At 35.4% G+C, this 20,197-nt stretch overlaps 1 pseudogene; it reads right to left on the reverse strand.

Moving 5' to 3' along the window:
* The window catches only part of LOC108544460 (ezrin pseudogene), a 116,116-nt pseudogene extending 97,160 nt beyond the window's left edge, over nucleotides 1-18,956 (reverse strand).
* Nucleotides 18,957-20,197: the final 1,241 nt, after the last annotated feature.

Here is a 20,197-nt window from a genome sequence, read left to right on the forward strand (position 1 = left end):
AAATATTTTTTTTGGCAGGGGGGAGTGTGTAAAGAATAATTCAACTAGTCTCAGGATATAACACCAAACAGTGTTGATATATGGTGTCAATTTAAGTATAAAGAATAATCTGATTCTCCAATTTCTTATTATATACTTTCATAAATAAAATGTAAAGTTTTGTGCTTAAAAAAATATTTATATTAAAATTATTTTCATTTACATGATGGACCTGTGTGTGTCCATGCTGGCAATGATCAACATAACTATTAGGAGAATAATAACTATAGTTATGGGAGAATAACTAACTGCAATTATTTAGAGAAAAGAGTGAGAATTTCTTTACATATTAATCTCATTTGTGAGTCATCAGAGGACCCCTTAACATAGCAACAGCAGTGACGTCAATGAGGAAACAGAAACTTTGGCCTGTTGGGTGGGCCGTATTAGTTCACAAGAAAATGAGATTTAACAAAAAAATGAGCAAAACAGAAAAAAAGACTGGACTGCTATTAGAAGAATAGGTAGTTTGAAAATAAAATGATCAAAAATACTCTGGAAATTGGAGATCCAGAGCAGGTTTAGTAAAGAAGAAATTAAGTGCAAAGGAAAATAGTAACAAAAAAAAAGCTAGTTAGAGCCCTCTTATGGGTGTGGCTTAAAGGATGGACCTGAGGCTGAAATAAGGTAAAGACAGCAAGGAGTACTAAATTTTATTCAATATCTCATAATTCTGCTAAAATTTTATGTTATTTTATCTGAACAAAAGCCCTATGAGGTGTGCATTATCATCTTGATAACAATTACATTATAACTCAGAGACTGTAATTAATTGCAAAAAAAAAAAAAAACCAACAGAAAAATAACAGAACTGAGATTTAGAAGCTTGTGATTACTTCCTTCATTAAAAAAAAAAAAAAATTAGGCTAATTGCAGGGTGGGCTGCATGAAGAAAAAAGTGAGACAAACAAGGAAGTATTTCAAAGACCAGTAGGTGAAGGAGAAAAATCAGAGCTAAATCTATAATAAATATAACAGGCTGTAGATACTATTGTATAATTCTAAATAAGCAGTTACATTCTTTGAACATATGAATGACATAGGATTTATCATGGCAACTTAACATGAAACTAGAGCTTTGCTTTCTTAAGTTCTTCAGCTAAAAAAGCATTATGATGTCTAAAAGACTGATAATTTATTATGTGTTGCACCCTTTAGCAGGCTTTCAGGAAAGACATGAAAACTCAAACCAGCTAAAAAGGTATGACTTCCCTTTGGTTACTCTGAATGTTGCCTTAAAAAATGTGATAAAGATCATCAATTTAAAAAAGCTTGTTTTAAAAATATTGAAATAAACATCTATACATAGCTTAAATAAAATAAATAATACTGGTACCTTCCTCTTTCTATTGCAGTCCTCACCTACCTCCCTACCCCTAGGTTACATTTTCCTGTTTGTTCTCCCAGAGCTCACTGCCATCCTGAATCTTTGCTTACCATGTCCTTTCTTTACTTGATAGTTCATAAAATATCTACACATTCTTAGAAAACATATTGTTTAGATTTTTTCATATTTCTGGTTTTTATGCATTGGGTTGTAGTGTATATATTGTTTTGCATTTGACTTTGGTATTATGTGGTTGAAATCCATTCACATTGATGTGCATAGCTCTAGTTTATTTTCCCTTCTTTCTAGTATTTAGTGGCTGTATATCAATACTATACATAACTATTTTCTTCTTATGGTATTTCCATTTTGTTGTTTTCTAGTTTTTATTGGTTATAGTTGATTTAGTTATTATTGATTTAGTTTTCAGAGTTATTGTAGTTTCATAGTTATTTGGTTTTTCCAGTTATTATTACGAACATACTCCTTGACCATTCATGTAGATGTCTCCTTTCACAAGATGTTTTTGGAGTAAGAGTTTATTTCTTGGTACATATACAGGAAATAATACGTGTGTAAGTCATGGATACATCCTTAGCTTTACTAAGTTACACTACATTATTCTCCAATATTGTTGAACCATATTATATTCATATAGCAATGCTATTTTTTCTTCCATGTCATGCATTTATTTATCTAATGACATGCACACGAAATAATATTGTGTGTTCCATTTTACCTTAGAAATTAGAAATAAACCTTCTTTTGTAATTAGAGTTTGAATTTCTTTTCATTCATTTTCTCATATATACTATATAGCATATATGTATCTTGGTATCTACTCATTGTGAATATTGGCAAGAATACTTGAAGCTCAAAATATTATCTTTAGAATCAGGAAATTGGGAGAGTTCTTTTATTATGAGGCTTTCAAATTAATACTTTGGTATATCATTTGAATTTAAGCTATTCCATATTAAGATTTCTAGGAAAAAATAACTCCAAAATTGATGTGAGTTTCATATTTGATGGCTAATTGCCTTTTAAATCTTTTAGTAATTGGTAGAAATGAAAAAAAAAGTTAAAATTAGGAGAATGTTTGTCCTCATGGCATTAGTTTATGATTGTAATTGTAATAAATTACCACAAACATAGTGGCTTGATTTTTTAAATCTTAAAGTTCTGAGAGTCAGCACTCCAAAAAGAGTCGTGCAAATGTCAATAGGTTTGGTTCTTTCTAGAATCACTTTTCTTGCCTTTTTCAGCTTCTAGAAGTTGCTTTGTTCCTTGGCTTGAGAACTTTTCTGGCATCACTCCAACCACTGGACTCTAACTTCTTAATCCATCTTCAGCCTTCTTCCTTTGACGGTCTGGACTTCCTCTTAGAGCACACCCTTGTGATTACATTTACGGCCCACCATGTGAACCCAGGATGAATCTGCATATCTCAGGATCCTTAATTTATTTACATCTCCAAAGCCCATTTACTATATAAAGTAATATTCACAAGGGATAATGAACATGAACACCTCTTGAAGTATCATTATCTAGCCTATCACACTTATTTTTTAAAATTATTTCAATCTCAGGGTAAGGTGCAAGGTTTGTTCAGATTTGTTTAATATATTAGCAGTCTGGTCATGGAGACCTCAAAAGATTCATTGATATTAGATGGCGGTAAAGTCCATGGTATTCGTTACACAATTGCTCATTTGTTGATTTAGATACTAACTCTAAAATGTTGATGATGGGTATGTTTTATGCCATCTGTTAGGGGCTGGAACATAATAAGAGTAAGGTGTTAATAAAAGAAGTGAAAATAGAAAATCTTGTTAACTCTAGGGTAAGGTTGTTGGAAGAGAAATTTTTATCTCTATCAAATTTGTCTTCCAGCTGGTGATATATATGGACATTATCTTAGCAACTGTTATCACAAAGAACAAAAGGTAAGACAAAATTGCTTCATGAGATTCATTAAAGAATACTTTTTGAGAAAGGACCTTGAAAACCACTTTCATCAAGTTTTCTCTTAATATCAACCTGAACACTTTTAATGAGGGGATGCTAGTATTTACCAGGTAAACATTTTTCTATCATTTGATAGATCCATTTAATAGTCTACCTATTCATCTAAAAATTACCTGTCTATACTTTCAACATTCTAGTCTCAGAACTGATTCTTTTTTATATTGTCGTATTGTTTAAAATTTTTTAAAAATTTAAAATTATTACAAATTGACAGGACATTGCAAAATAGTACAGAGAGATGCCATGGACTTACTCAGTTTGTTATGGCTGCCTTTTACATTATTACAATATAACTACACATTTGACATTGGTTTTATGAGTTTGTACACTTCGACGTCATTGTTTTACATTTGTAGATTTCTGTAACCACCACTGCATTCATGATACGGGGCTATTCCATCACCACAAAGACCTGCTACATCATGTCTCTTTATCACCCACCATCCCGCCCGCTAATCATTCTACCATGTTCCAACCAGTAATCGGTTCTTCGTGTGTATAAGGTTGTCATTTTGAGACTACCACGTAAATGGATTTCTATGGTATGTGACCTCTCAAGACTGTCTTTTTTCAATGATCATAATGACTTTGAGATCCTTCTAAGTTTTTCCATTTTATTGTTCCATTTTATTACTGAATGGTATTTGTTAATATGGATATGCCACAGTTTCTTTCTTTTTAAATTTATTTTAGGTAGGGGTACATTTGAAGGTTTGTTATTTAGGTAAATTGTGTGTTGCGAGGATTTGGTGTACAGATTATTTTTTCACACAGGTGATAAGAACTCGATAGGTAGTTTTATATCCGCACCCTCCTCCTACCCTACACCTTTAAGTAGACCCTAGCGTTTGTTATTCTCTCCTTTGATGGAAATTAAAGTGGTATTTAATTTCTGTTCCTGTGTTAGTTGGCTTAGGATAATGGCCTCCAGATCCATCCATGTTGCAGTAAAGAACATATTCTCTCTCTTTTTATGTCTGTGAGTATTTCCCTGGTATATATTTACACCATTTCCTTTATCCATTCTATCACTGATGGACATTTAAGTTGATTTTATGTCTATGCTATTGTGAATAGTGCTGTAATAAACATTTGCGTGCATGTGTCTTTATGGTAGAACGATTTACATTCTTTTGGGTATATAACCAATAATAGGATTTCTGGGTAAAATGGTAATTCTATTTAAGTTCTTTGAGAAATCTCCAAAGTGTTTTGCACAGCAGCTGAACTAATTTACGTTACCACCAGCAATGTATTAAGCATACTCTTTTATTCACAGCCTTGCCAGAACACTATTTTTTGACTTTTTAATTTAGCCATTCTGACTGATATTAAGTGGTATTTAATTGTGGTTTTGATTTGCATTTCTCTAATAACTAACGATGTTAATTCTTTTTTCATATTATTGCTGGCCACATGTATACCTTCTTTTGAAAATTATCAGTTCATGTCCTTTGCCCACTTTTTAATGGGGCTGTTTGTCTTTTTGCTTGTTAATTTGTTTAAGTTTCTTATAGATTCTGTATATTAGACCTTTGTCAGATGCATAGATTGCAAATATTTTCTTCCATTCTGTAGGGTGTCTGTTTACTCTCTTGATAGTGTCTTTTGCTGTACAGAAGCTTGTTAGGTTAATTAGGTCCCATTTCTCAATTTTTGTTTTTGCTGCAATTGTTTTGGCACCTTCATCATGAAATCTTTGCTAGGGCCTGTGTCTACAGTGGTATTTCCTAGATTTTCTTCCAGAAATTTTGTAATTATAGGTTTTACATTTAGGTCTTTAATCCTTCATGAGTTGATTTTTGTATGTTGTGTAAGGAAGGGGTCCAGTTTCAATCTTCTGTATATGGCTAGCCAATTATCCCAACATCAATTATTGAACAGGGAATATTTTCCCCATTGCTTGTCAACTTTGTGAAAGATTAGATGGTTGCAAATGTACAGCTTTATTTCTCGGCTCTCTATTCTCTTCCACTGGTCTATATGTCTGTTTTTGTACCAACATCACACTGTTTGGGTTACTGCAACCTTGTAGTATAGTTTGAAGTCAGGTAGTGTTATGCTTCCAGCTTTGTTCTTTTTGTTTAGGATGCTTTTGCTATTTGGGCTCCTTGGTTCTATATGAATTTTAGAAAGTATTTTTTCTAATTCTTTGAAAAATATTGTTGGTAGTTTAATACAAATAGCATTCCATCTTGAAATTGCTTTGAGAGTACAAAATTTTAACAAGATTGATTTTTCCAATCTATGAGCATGGAATGTTTTTTTCATTTGTTTGTGTTGTCTAGAATTTGTTTCAGCAGCATTTTGTAATTTTTATTATAGATCTTATTATAGATATCTTTCACCACATTTGTTAGATGTATTTCTAGGTATTTCTGTGTGTGTGTGTGTGTGTGTGTGTGTGTGGCTATTGTGTAGCACAGTTCTTTTAACAATTCACTTATTGATAACACACTTTGAGTATTTCTTGTTTTTGGCCATGTACAGTTTTTGTGCAGACACAATTTATCATTATCTTGTGTAAATGCTCAGTTGAATGGTAAATGTATTTTTTTTTAAATGCCTATTATCCAAAATGATTATACTGCTTAGGTTGCCCACCTGTAATGTACGAGAGATCTGCTTCCTTTGCATCCTTTCCAGCATCAAAAGCTATGATTATTATTACTTTTTTCTAGCTTTTCTAAGAGGTGTGTGGTAATAACTCATAGTTATCTTAATTCTCATTTATGGTCTATTATCTAGTGAAGTTGAAAAATCACTTAATGTGCTTACTTTTCTGTCTGTATACTGTACCTTGTTTGGTGAAATACTTTTCATGTGTTTTTCTCTTTTCTAATTGGATTTTTTGGGTTTTATTTAACTACTGAGTTTTGAGGGTGTTTTATATATTCTAGGCATGAGTTCTTTGTCAATTTTATGGTTTGCCAATATTTTCTTCCATTCTACAGCATTGTTTTATTCTCTTAAGAGCCGTTGACAGAGTAGAAATTGTAAATTTTGATGTATCGATATTTTTTATTTTATAGATCATGCTTTTAATGTTATTTTAAAGAATTCTTCAAAAAGTCCTAAATCCTGAAAATTTTCTCGTGTTATGCTCTAGATGTGTTACAATATTATGTTTTTTACTTAAATCTGTGATCTATTTTCAGTTGAATATTGTTAAATATGAGAGATTTAAGTCAAATTTGTTCCCCAACACTCCATGCCAACACCCCATTGATACGGTACCATTTGTTGATTTTATCATTTTTCCAATTAAATTGTCTTCCACCTTTGTCAAAATCAGTTGGCTAAATTGATATAGGTCCATTTTGGGGTTCTCCATTCTGTTCCATTCATTTATGTGTTCATTATTTAACTCAAATATAGTACTGTAGCTATAGTAATTTTTGAAAGCAGATAGAGATTTTGTTTCCATTTAATTATACTTAAAAATGTTTTAACTATTCTATTTCATTTACCTTCCAAATGCATTTTAGAATAATTTTGTTTATATAGGTAAAACTTATTGGTGTGATTTTGATAATTGTGTTAAATCTGTATACCAAGTTAGAGGGAATTCATATGTGAGTTTTCCAACCCAGGAATACTACATACTTCTCCACTTACTTAGATATTTTATTTATTTCTTAAATGTTTCCCACACATTGCAAACCAGATTAGGCAGTGATATATTTTTTGTTTCAAACATCAAATAAAAAAAAAACTGAAGAAAATGTACATAATATACCTATATTTTGCTGATCACATTATTCCCTTTTCATGATGATTCAAGCTTCCTTCTTTTATAATTTTTTTTTTATTTAGATAAGTTGATGATTTAGGTTTTTTTATCTGAGACTGTCTTAATTTCCCCTTCATTACTAAAAACAGTTTCACTGGATGTCGAATTCCACATTGACAGTTCTTTCAGTGCTTGAAAAATCAGCTGTCATTCAAATTGCTTTCCAATATATGGGATGCATTTTTTTCTGTAGCAACTTTCAAAATTTTTTCATTGTCTTTAATTATCAAAATTTTGACTATGATGGGGCTTGGTTTGAATTCTTTTGGTTTACATTTTAGTTTTCTCAGGTTCTTGAATCTATATTGCTTTTTTTTCTGCTAATTTTAGGGAATTTTCAGTCATAATTTATTTGAATAATATTTTGTTCCTAACCCCCTTCTCATATCCTTTTGGGACTGAAGTATCAGTATTAAAACTTTTATTATAGTCACATCTCTAGGTTCTGATTTTTCACATTATTTTATCTGAAAATAAGAGAAAATTACTTTGGTAATTAGTATTATTCTATTGTTAAGCTCACTGATTCATTCCTCTTTCCTTTCTAGAATGTTATTGAAACCAACTATTCAGCTTAGTTTTTTTAAAATTTTGGTTGTTATATGTTCAAGTTCCAAAATTTCCCTTTATTTCTTTTTTAGATCTTCTATTTCTTTGCTGAGAGTTTCTTTTTTTATTTGCTTCAAGCATATTCATAATTGCTCATTGTGCAAAAGCATCTCTATGATAGATGCTTTGTAAATCTTATCAGACAATTCTACCATCTGTGTAATCTTCATCTTGGCATCTGTTGATTGTGTTTTCTCATTCAATTTAAAATATCATTCTTGGTATGAAGAAATAGAGTGATGTTTGATCAAAACCTGCATATTTGTGGTATCATGTTATAAGACTCTGGTTCTTATTTAAAGGTTTGTGTTTTACCAGACCTCTTCCCACCCTATTCTGATTGGTGACGGGGAAATGAAGTTCTGTTACTGGTATCTGGGGTGGAACTCTAGTTCCTCCACCTGGACTTTATTGATACTGGCTGTGGAAGAGGAGCTCCTTTTACTACCACAATGGAGTGGAAGTTTAGGCTCCCATGATGAGCCTCCCAAAACACTACCTGACTGGGAGGGTCACCTTATTACTATTACCAAAATTTGTCCTTATCTGACACCAATGGAGAGGGTGCCCTTTTTTTAAACCTAGTGAACGTGACAGTCCTAACTTACCACTGATTTTCTTGAACATCAGTCTAGCAAAGTGGGAGAGGGGTGCCTCATTACCACCAGGTGGGTGTAAAGTGCCAGGCTTCCCAATTGGTCTCCACTGATATTAGGAGGCTTTGTTATAGTACAGTGGGGATAGAAGTTCCAAATTCCTACTCAGCCTTCTCTAATACCAACCGGATGCCTGGAATGCTTCATTGCAGTCTGGAAAAAATATAATCCTAAATTCCTCACTCAACATTGCTGGCACGTGTGTGTGTTTTGGGGAGGTAGGTGTTATAATTAATTTTTTGTGTTGTTAGACTAGAGCAGAATAGTTATTGTCTGAATGTTTCTGCCTTGCTAAGATGACACTTTTCTATTCCTTTGGTAAAAGAAAAGAAGCTTTTCTTGGACTTATTGTTCCTACTGGCATTTTCAGTTTTTCAGCTTCTCTAGTATTCAGACTGCAATACATGAGGCAAAAAGAAAATTCAGATATGTTTCTTGGGTCTCTAGCAACTTTGCTTTCCTCTCTCCATCTTTTGGAGTCTTCTTATGTTTGTCTTACACATAATGTTGAGGGTTTTTGCTTATACTTAAGGGGATAAAAAAGTAAACTACCTCGGCTTCCAAATACATAATTCCCAGTCATTATTTTAGAATTACAAACAAACAAAACCTATACTTCTATAGAAAAATCCTTCAGCTATTTTTTTTTGAGATTGTCCTTGAAGGTAGCCCAATTTGTGTTATTTTTATTGATTACATACTTTGAAAACAGTCACTATTATTTCCCTTTCTAGGTTATTCTACAGGCGAGATCATGAGATCAGATTTGTGATTCTCTAACTTTCTTCTCCTTCTCCCTCTCTCAAAATGGTTCTTGCACCACCCTAAATTCAAAGAATCTTATTAGGTAAGTTTCTTGGATGCATCCACTTGTCTTGGGGATTTCACATAAATATTACAGATGTAGTTCTTTGTGATTAGCTAGCTGTATTAGGCCATTATTGAACTGCTATAAAGAAATATCTGAGGCTGGGTAATTTATAAGGAAAATAGGTCTATTTTGGCTCATGGTTCTGCAAGCTATGCAAGAAGCATGGTGCTGGCATCTGCTGCTGTGAGGGCCTCAGAAAGTTTGCAATCATGGCAGAAGGTGAATGGGGGAGCAAGTATGTCACGTGGTAAGAGAAGAAACAAGAGAAAGTGGAGAGGTGCCACACACTTTTAAACAATCCGATACCATGAGAACTAAATCTATCATGAGGACAGCACTAAGGCATTCATGAGGGATCTACCCCCATTACCCAAACACCTCCCACCAGGCCCCACCTTCAACACTGAGGATTACATTCCAATACGATATTTGGAGGAGACAAACTTGCAAATTGTATCACCCAGCCTCTGGTTTCTCAAATATCCTGTCCTTCTCATGTTGCAAAACATAATAATCTATTTATGGTAGTCCCCTAAAATCTTAACTTGATTTAACATAATGTCCAAAGTCCTAAATCTCATCTGAGCTTCATTTCCTTTCACCTATGGGTCTGTAAAATCAAAATAAGTTATTTACTTCCAAAATACAATGGCAGTATAGGCATTGGGTAAACATTTCAGTTGCCAAAGTGAGAAATTGATCAAAAGAAACAGGTATTGGCCCTCACACAAGTCTGAAACCCAGGTATTAAATCTTAAAATTTCCAACATAATCCATGACTTCATGTCCCACATCCTGGCTTAAGGGGTGGTATTCTAGGCCCTGGGTAGCCTCACTCTTTTAGCTTTGAAGGGTGCAGCCTACATGGCTGCTCTTACAGGTCGGAATTGAGTGCTTGTGGCTTTTCCAGGCAGACGGTGCAGGCTGGTGGTGAATCTAACATTCTGAGGTCTGGAGGGTGGTAGTCACCTTCCTATAGCTACACTAGGCAATTCCCTGGCAGAAACTCTGTGTGGGGGCTCCAACCCCATATTTCTCCGCATCCTTTGAGCCAAAGCTGGAGGTGGAGTGGCCAGGATGCAGAGAACAGTTTCCTGAGGCTGACCAGCGCTCTGAGCCTAGCCCCTGAATCCATCTTTTCCTCCCAGGCCTCTGGGCATGTGACAGGAGGGGCTGCCTTGGTGAAATATCATTGAGGACTTCTTCCCATTGTCTTGGCTATTAGCTTCTGGCTTTCTTTTAGCTATGCTAATCACTTTAGCAAGTGATTTCTTTGAAGCCTGCTTGAACTCTTCCTCTGAAAACTGGCTTTTCTTTTCTACTGCATGGCAAGGATGCAAATTTTCCATTTTTACTCTCTGCCTTGCTTTAAAATGTAAGTTTCAACTTTAAGTTATTTATTTGCTCTCACATCTGAGAATTGGCTGTTAGAAGCAGTCAGGTCATATTTTGGATGCTTTGCTGCTGCCAGATACTCTAAGTCATCACTCTTAAGCCCAACCTTCCACGGATCCCTAGGACATGAACACAATGCAGTCAAGTTCCTTGCTAAGGCATAACAAGGGTGACTTTTGCTCCCATTCCCAACAAGTTCTTCATTTCCATCTGAGATCTCTTCAGCCTGGACTTCACTGTTCATATTCTTACCAGCATTTTAGTCACAATCATTTAATTAACCAATCTCTAAGAAGTTACAACTTTCCTTTATCTTCCTGCCTTTTTTTGAGTCCTTCAGACTCTTCCAAACACTTCCCATTACCCAGTTCCAAAGTTGCTTCCACATTTTCAGGTATCTTTATAGCAATGCCCCACTCCTTGGCACCAATTTTCTGTATAAGGCTGTTCTTGCATATTGCTCCTATTCCTGTTAAGATTCTCATTTCCATCTGAGACTTCTTCAGCCTGGACTTTACTGTTTATATCAGTACCATCATTTCGGTCACAACCATTTGATTAGTCTTTAAGAAGTTCCAAACTTTCCTTCATTTACCTGTCTTTTTCTGAGCCCTTCATACTTTTCCAACCTCTCTCCATTACCCAGTTCCAAAGCTGCTTCTACGTTTTCACACAATGTCATGGCAATGCTTTCCTCCTTGATGCCAACTTTCTTTTAGGCTGTTTATGAGTTGCTATAAATACCTGAGGCTGGATAATTTATAAAGAATGCAGGTTTGTTGTAGCTCATAGTTCTATAGGCTATAAAAGAAACATGGTTCTGGCATCCACATCTGGTGAGGACCTCAAAAACCTTACATTCATGGCAGAAGACAAAAGTGGAGCAGGCATGTCCCAAAGCAAGAGAGGGAGTAAGATAGAGGAGGGAGGTGGCACACACTTTTAAGCAATGAGATCTCATGAGAACTCTTCACTGTCACGAGGAAAACTCTAACTCATTCATTAGGAATCTGCCCCAGATGACCCAAACACCTCCCACCAGGCCCCATCTTGACATTGGGGATTAAAATTCCACATAAGATTTGGAGAGGATAAACATTCAAACTGTATCACTAGATATAAATATTTATTTCTGAATTATTTTTAAAGTACTCTGTAAGTGGATGAAGATATACTATTAATCTGCTTTGTTCTGAAAACAGTTAAAGATGATGTGCATATGTCTTTATAAACCACAAGACCATGTATGAATCTAGTTCTTATTAAAATATTACTGTTACATATTTTGGCTTACAGTTTAAACCAAATCAAATATACACCCACACAATCTCATCATCAATTTAACCAATGAAACATAATTTTTATTGAACTCATTTAGAACTCAAAATTTTAGTATTTGCAATAGTTTTCTATCGGTGTAGTAACAAATCATCACAAAGTTTGTGGCTGAAAACAAATTTATTTTCTTATAAATTTGGAAGTCAGAAATTCTAAAATAGATTGATAGGACCACCTTCCTTTTGGGGAATCTAAAAGAGAATCTTTTTCCTTGTCTTCTAGTTTCTAGAAGCTTCATGCATTCCTTAGCCTTTGTATTCAATCGTTCATCTTCAAAGCCAGCAAGATAGCATCTTCCAACCTCTTTCTCTATCCTTCTGCTTCTGCCATTGTACGTCTGTCTGTGTGGACCTCCTGCCTCCCTTTTATAAAGATTGTTGCTTTTTCATTGAGACCATTCAGTAACTAAAGATAATCTGCCCACTTCAAAATTTGTACTTAATTGTGTTTGTAAAGTCCCTTTTTCCATGTAAGGTAACATATTCAAAGGTTCTAGGAAATAAGATGTGGATATCTTTGGGGTCCATTATTCAGCCTCCCAAAGTTCTAGAAACTAAAGCTATTTTCGATAAAGTTCCAAAAGTTGGAAGAAGTAATGCAACTTACAGTAGTTGCAAAACTAGACTGAGGAAATGCATAATTTGAAGTTCACAATAGATAACATCAAAACTGTTCACAAATAACATTAGTATACCATAGGCCTATGATTGACTCTTATCTTTTGAGGTATTACTTAGAAGCAATGTAATAGCACCAGATAGTTAATAACCAGAAAATATTAATTATTTGAATCCCTCTTGGAAGTTTTTAATAGTGGGAAAACGACACATGGTAAAGAGTCATAAGCGATGATCACATCTATGAATGGTTACTTTAAAAGAAGTTCCCCAGTAATAAAAGTTTGCTACCTTTCCACCAAACTCTTAGATTTCAAAAAAACAAATAATAAAAAATTAACACTTTTATGTTAATGCACTGTGTTCAGCCTCCTATAACAAAATACTAAAGATTAGATGACTTAGACACACACTTATTTTCTTAGTTTTTATAGCCTAAGATTATGATGCCAGCAGCACTGGTGTGTGGTGAGGGCTTTATCTTTGAACTGTAAGTGTCTGCCTTCTTTATATGTTTTCATATAGGGGAGAGAGTGCACTGATGTCTCTTCCTCTTCTTACAAGAGCACTTGTAAGGACACTCATTTCATCATGAGGATGACCTCCAGGCCTCAACACTTAATCTAAGCCTAATTATCTCCAAATTCCATTATACTACAGTTAAGGCTTTCACATATGACTGGGCGGTAAGGGGACGATTCAGTTTATAGCAAATAGGAAAAACAGACCAAAACAAAAATAAATAAGTAAGTAGAAATGCTCCTATGTAAGACTACCTCCAACTTCCTCCAGTACCTTGAACCACAAAGCAAATAAAACTTTGTAAGTTTCTTTCTACTTTCGATGTGGACCCAGAAGTATTTTAGACTTTTGTGATAGCACTATCAATGAAGAGCATTATTGATATTATAATCTCTCCTTACAAATAAATCAAAAATAATCAAAGGGTATTGTAAAAAGTAATATTTCAGAATAACGAGACCAGTGAGTTTCAAAAGTCAAAAAGATCTGACGACTCTGGTTCCAGACAAGAAAAGAGAAGAGACATAAAGTACAACACACACAGGTACAAGAAAACATTGGAATGAGAAACAGAAAAGATGGAGTAGGAGTGATAACAAAGTGAAATATAATTTCCAGAAAATTGTTGTGTGTGAAAAAGAAGACGATTCCAAAAAGTTAAATACTTTATGGTTCTATTTATATTATAATTTTTAAAGGACACAATTTTAGAACTAGAGAATAGTGATAATCAGGAGTTCAGAATATCGATGGGGCTGGAGAGCTAGATGCATGTGATTTTAAAAGGACAATGTCAGGGCTCTCTCTGGTTATGGACGTGTTTTGTTTCTTGGCTAATGATGGAGACATGAGTCTGCACATGTGACAAAACTGTACAGAACTAGACCATGCATGCACACATACACAAATGAGTACAAACAAATCCGGGAAATCTATATAAGATTGACGGATTGCATTAATGTTGATATTCTGGTTGTGATACTGTACTATAGCTTTGCATATTACTTTTGGGGGAAATTAGATAAAGGATATAAGAGATCTTTTTGTATGATTTCTTATAAGTATAAGGGACTCTACAATGACCTCTCTATAAAAGTTTCATTAAAATTATAAATAAAATAAAAGATTTAGACTTCAAAACAAAAGGAAGCCACAAGCAACAGTATTATATATTATACAAATGTGTGCTATGACACATTTTATAACATTCATAAATTTCAAAGACAAAGATAAAATCTAATAAAATAAAATAGAAAGAAAACAAGTAGCCCATTAAAACAAAACAAAAGCAGTCTGGTTTTAGCACTCCTTTTGCTTGTGATGAATAACTCTGGAGTAAGTGTTGTCCTCCACAACTATAAATGTCATAAAATAATGGATAAATGTAAATTTTTATAAACGATGTGACTCAAGCATTTCTTAGGCAGTAAAATTAGTTTCCATAGGTGAGGAAAAAGCTATATTTTGGAGTCCACTGAGACATAAACTATTCATCTATTTGAACTTTCTTAAAAGCAATAATTGAAAAAATATTACAGTAGAATTATAAATGAACAAAAGAGAATTCAGGAATCAAAACATTGTTTAAAGTAAAAGCCACGGATATTGAAATCAATAAAAATTTGAAATGAAGCCTAAAATGTTTATATTAATATGAATATTAAACTCAAAGGAATTATAAAAATGTACTTGAATTAGAAGTCATACAATTGAAGAGTAAATTGATGACATGAGAGATTGAGATGAACACAGTATCTTCTAATTTTACATAATGCTCAAGGCAAGAAAATAAATGTGGTTTAATTACTTAATATTAACATATAATATGGCAACTTAAAAATTATACTTTAATTTCTAGAATACATGTGAAGAAAGTGTGGGTTTGTTACATAGGTATACACGTGCCATGGTGGTTTGTTGCACCCATCAACCCATTATCTATAGTAGGTATTTCTCCTAATGCTATCCTTCTTCCAGCCCCCAACTCCCTGACAGGACCTGGTGTGTGATGTTCCCCTTCCTGTGTCCATGTGTTCTCATTGTTCAACTCCCACTTATGAGTGAGAACATGCAATATTTGGTTTTCTGTTCCTTGTATTAGTTTGCTGAGAATAATGGTTTTCAGCTTCATCCATCCATATCCTTGCAAAGGACATTTGTTTTATGGTTGCGTAGTATTCCATGGTATATACGTGCCACATTTTCTTTATCCAGTCTATCATTAATGGACATTTGGGTTTGGTTCAGTCTTCTGCTCACTTGTGAACAGTGCTGCAATAAACATATGTGTGCATGTCTTTATAGGTAGATAATTTATAATCCTTTGGGTATATACCCAGTCGTGGGATTGCTGGGTCAAAGGGTATTTCTGGTTATAGATAGGGGTTTGAGGAATTTGCCACACTGTCTTCCACAATGGTTGAACTAATTTACACTCCCACCAACAGTGTAAAAGCGTTCCTATTTCTCCACATCCTCTCCGGCATCTGTTGTTTCTTGACTTTTTAATGGTCACCATTCTAACTGGCATGAGATGGTGTCTCATTGTGGTTTTGATCTGCATTTCTCTGACGACCAGTGATAATGAGCTTTTTTTCATGTTTGTTGGCTGCATAAATGTCTTCTTTTGAGAAGTGTCTGCTCATATCCTTCACCCACTTTCTGATGGGGTTGTTTTTTTCTTGTAAATTTGTTTAAGTTTCTTGTAGATTTTGGATATTAGCCCTTTGTCAGATGGATAGATTGCAAACATTTTCTACCATTCTCTAGGTTGCCTGTTCACTCTGATGATAGTCTCTTTTGATGCGCAGAAGCTCGTTTAATTAGATCGCATTTGTTAATTTTGGCCTTTGGGCAATATTTTTAAATTGAACTTAACTCCTGAGAATAAAGTAACAACAACAACAAAAATGATACCCAGAAAAGAGAAAACAATTGCTATTTTTCAAGAAAAAAAACATTGGACTTTTAAAATTACAAAGTGCAGTTTTTTTTTTTAAGTAATGAAAATATATCAATCATGATAAAAAATGACAATAAAGTTGACTAGAAATAATAAAAATCAACCACAGTAAACTTTCTGCAGCTTATAGGAGAATCACTACAATCTAAATAAAATGGTATTTAAAAATAAATTCATGTTAACTGCTAGGTTTGTCTGTGAACAACCGAGCTGGTGTTGGACTTACCCTACTATTCTGGATAATTCTAAAATTCAACAAACCTTTTGAGGAACTCTTTTCATGTATTAGAGAACAGACAGCAAAGGGCTCTAAAATTTGAAGAAGGGATGCCTCAAAGGTGAGTTCTGCACATATCATCAACTGGCTTCTGGTTGGCATCATTTTTAACCCTTAAAAGTGTAGCTATAACAAGCAGCGGCAAATCTTGTTGGGCAGAACAAACAGATCAAAAAGGTGACAAAGTGGTGGCTTTATTTCGTGGGGAACAACACCCAGTGGGAAGGGCTTACAGTGGAGAAGATTCAGAAATCTGTGTAGTGGAGCTCTTTGGTCTTTGAATCCTAAACTACACATTTAAAGAACGAGATTATGTAATCATTAGCAGATAACATCTGAGAACTAAGCAGATTTTTGAGGTAAATTACTGAGAAGATATTTGAATCTCGAGCTTTCATCAACCAGAAGAAAAAATGTAAAAATAAAAATCATATTCTATAAAGTTTTGCACATGAATTCTGAAAACACAACTAAAACAGAACCATCTCCCCAACCTAAAACTAAGTTAAGACGGGATCAAGGTAATCTAACAGTAATAGAAATTCCCCCCAGAACCACTCGATAATCTATAATAGAAGATAATGCAATCCAGTTTTTATAACGTATCATGTGTTACATCTATATTCAATAAATTAGCTGCATCTTATAAAAAGAGGCAAACAGGACTTCCAATCAGAAGTAAAATAAATGCAGGTAAGCTAAGTAGACTTATAGATGACACAGATATTAACATTAGCTCACAGGGACTTCAATATAACAACTGGAGATTTTAAAATAGTTTATAGGAAAACAGGAAAAAAATGGGTGAAAAATGGAGACATTCAAAGAAGGAAAGGAATCACAAAATAAATGATTCTAATGGAAGCAGTAGAGAGATAAATACAGTATCTTTATAAAACAATTTTGGTTGGAAATAGGCTGGAAAAAGTAAAATAAATATTGAAATGAAATAAGATTAATATAAATTATACAAACTGAAGTACAGATGGAAGCATAATAATAAAAGATTAGAGTATCTGAGACCTGTGAGAATACATCAAAACAGGGAATCTAGAGATGACTGGCATTCAGGAAGGAGAGGAGAGAAAACATACAACAGAAATTTTCCAAAATTCATGAAAAATGTTATCTGACTGATCCAAGAACTTAGTGGCCTCAAGCAGGATAAATACAAAGAAAACTACCACCAAGTGCAATATAGTCAACTTGATGAAACTCAAAAATACAAAAAAGTGTTAAATTAGGTCATGAGAAATATATACAATGAATTCTAAGGGGAAAAAAGTATTATGGTTGCCCCCCCCCCTTTTCCGATACAATAGAAACAAGAGAAAAGTAACATTTTAAAATTCTGAAAAAATAAATTTCATATGCCACATCTCCTTTAAAATTGATAGTGAAGCAAGGACATTTTCCAAGAAATATAAACTTAAAAAAGAATTTTTTGCTGAATACAAAAAATTTATAAAATTCCAAAAGAAGTATCTTTATTTTGAAGAGAAATAATCCTAGATGGAAGCCTGCATAATCCTACCTTCCACAGAAAGAAAGACAAATGGAAATCATAAATATGTGGATAAATACAAAAGAGTATTTAAAGTTATTTAAAATATTATTCATTAAGTCTAAATTAATATGTGTATGATGGGATTTATAATGTATGCTCAATTGCATAACTGTATAAAAAGAAATAAATGGAATTAATCAATTGTAAAGTACGCATCTTATTAGTGAAGTAGTATGTTTATTAGTGTTGACTGCAACAAGTTATAATCCCTAGAGTAACTTTAAAAAATAGTGGAAAGAGGTATAGCTGAAAAATCCAATGGAGCAAACAACGTGGAATACAAAAGTACAGATGCTTCCTGACTTATGATATGAATTATGTCATGAAAAACACATTGTTGAAAGTATCATAAGTTGAAAATGCAACTAATATACCAACCTACCATCATAACTTAGCCTAGTCTACCTTAAATGTGCTCAGAATACTTACCTAGTCTACAGTTGGGTGAAATCATCTAAGACAAAGCCTATTTTATAATAAAGGTTGAATATTTTACGTAATTTATTGACAAGCACACTGAAAGTGAAAAACACAATGACTGTATCACTTTTGCACTATTATAAAGTAAAAAAAAAAAAGAAACTGGTAAGTGGAACTGAGAAGTGACAACACGCTAGCAGCCCTCACCCTCGGTGCCTCCTCGGCCTCGGCGTCCAGTCTAGCGGCGCTTGAGGAGCCCTTCAGCCCGCCACTGCACTGTGGGAGCCCCTCACTGGGCGGGCCAAGGCCGGAGCCCGCTCCCTCTGCTTGCGGGGAGGTGCGCGGGAAGGAACTAGGGTTGCCTGCGTCGCTCACAGACCAGTGCGAGGTCCCGCGGGGCGGGTTCTGTGGGCCCCGCACTTGGAGCCACCTGCCGGCGCTGCCGGTGCTGCCGGCCCAGGGCAGTGAGGGGCTTAGCACCCGGGCCAGCAGCTGCGGAGGTTGCACTGGGTCCTACAGCACTGCCAGCCCGCATACACCACGCTGGAGTTCTCGCAGGGCCTCGGCTGCCTCCCCACAGGGCAGGGTTTGAGACCTACAGCTGACCATGTCCAGTCCCCCATCGGCAGTGTGCTCCCGCGCTGGCCGGAGCCTCCCTGATGGGCACCACCCCCTGCTCCCGGGCGCCTGGTCCCATCCACTGCTCAAGGACTGAGGAGTGCAGGCACACAGCCGCGGGACTGGCAGGCAGCTCTGCCTGCAGCCCCAGTGCGGGATGCACTAGGTGAAGTCAGCTGGGTTCCTGGGTCTAGCGGGGACTTGGAGAACTTTTATGTCTAGCTAAGGGATTGTAAATACACTAATCAGCACCCTGTGTCAAGCTCAAGGTTTGTAAATACACCAATCAGTACTCTGTATCTAGCTAACCTAGTGGGGACTTGGAGAACTTTTCTGTCTAGCACTCTGTCTAGCTCAGGGATTGTAAATACCCCAATCCTACTCTCTATCTGGCTAACCTAGTGGGAACTTACAGAACTTTTCTGTCTAGTGCTCTGTGTCTAGCCCAGGGATTGTAAACACACCAATCAGCACTCTGTCAAAACGGACCAATCAGCTCTCTGTAAAATGGACCAATCAGCTCTCTGTAAAATGGACCAATCAGCAGGATGTGGGTGGGGCCAAATAAGGGAATAAAAGCAGGCTGCTTGAGCTAGCCAGTGGCAACCCGCTCAAGTCCTCTTGCACACTGTGGAAGTTTTGTTCTTTACAATAAATCTTGCTGCTGCTCACTCTTAGGGTCCACACCACCTTTATGAGCTGTATCACTCACTTTGACGGTCTGCAGCTTCACTCCTGAAGCCAGAAGACCACAAACCTACCCACCGGGAGGAACAAACAACTCCAGATACGCCGCCTTTAAGAGCTCTAACACTCACCGCGCTGCCTTTAAGAGCTCTAACACTCACGGGGAAGGTCTGCAGCTTCACTCCTGTGAGTGAGACCAGGAACCCACCAGAAGGAAGAAGCTCCAGACACATCTGAACGTCTGAAGGAACAAACTCCAGAGACACCATCTTTAAGAACTGTAACACTCACGGCGAGGGTCCCCGGCTTCATTCTTCAAGTCAACGAGACCAAGAACCCACCAATTCCGGGCACAGAACCATTGTAGGTCGGTTACCACCTGTATTCGATTATCTCAAAAGAAGGCAGGAAAGGATGAAAGGAGCAGATGAGACAATTAGAACAAAATTTTAAAAATAACACTTTGCTTAA

This window comes from Rhinopithecus bieti, unplaced genomic scaffold (assembly GCF_001698545.2).
Source record: "Rhinopithecus bieti isolate Rb0 unplaced genomic scaffold, ASM169854v2 scaffold_1422, whole genome shotgun sequence".
NCBI classification, from domain to species: Eukaryota; Metazoa; Chordata; class Mammalia; order Primates; family Cercopithecidae; genus Rhinopithecus; species Rhinopithecus bieti.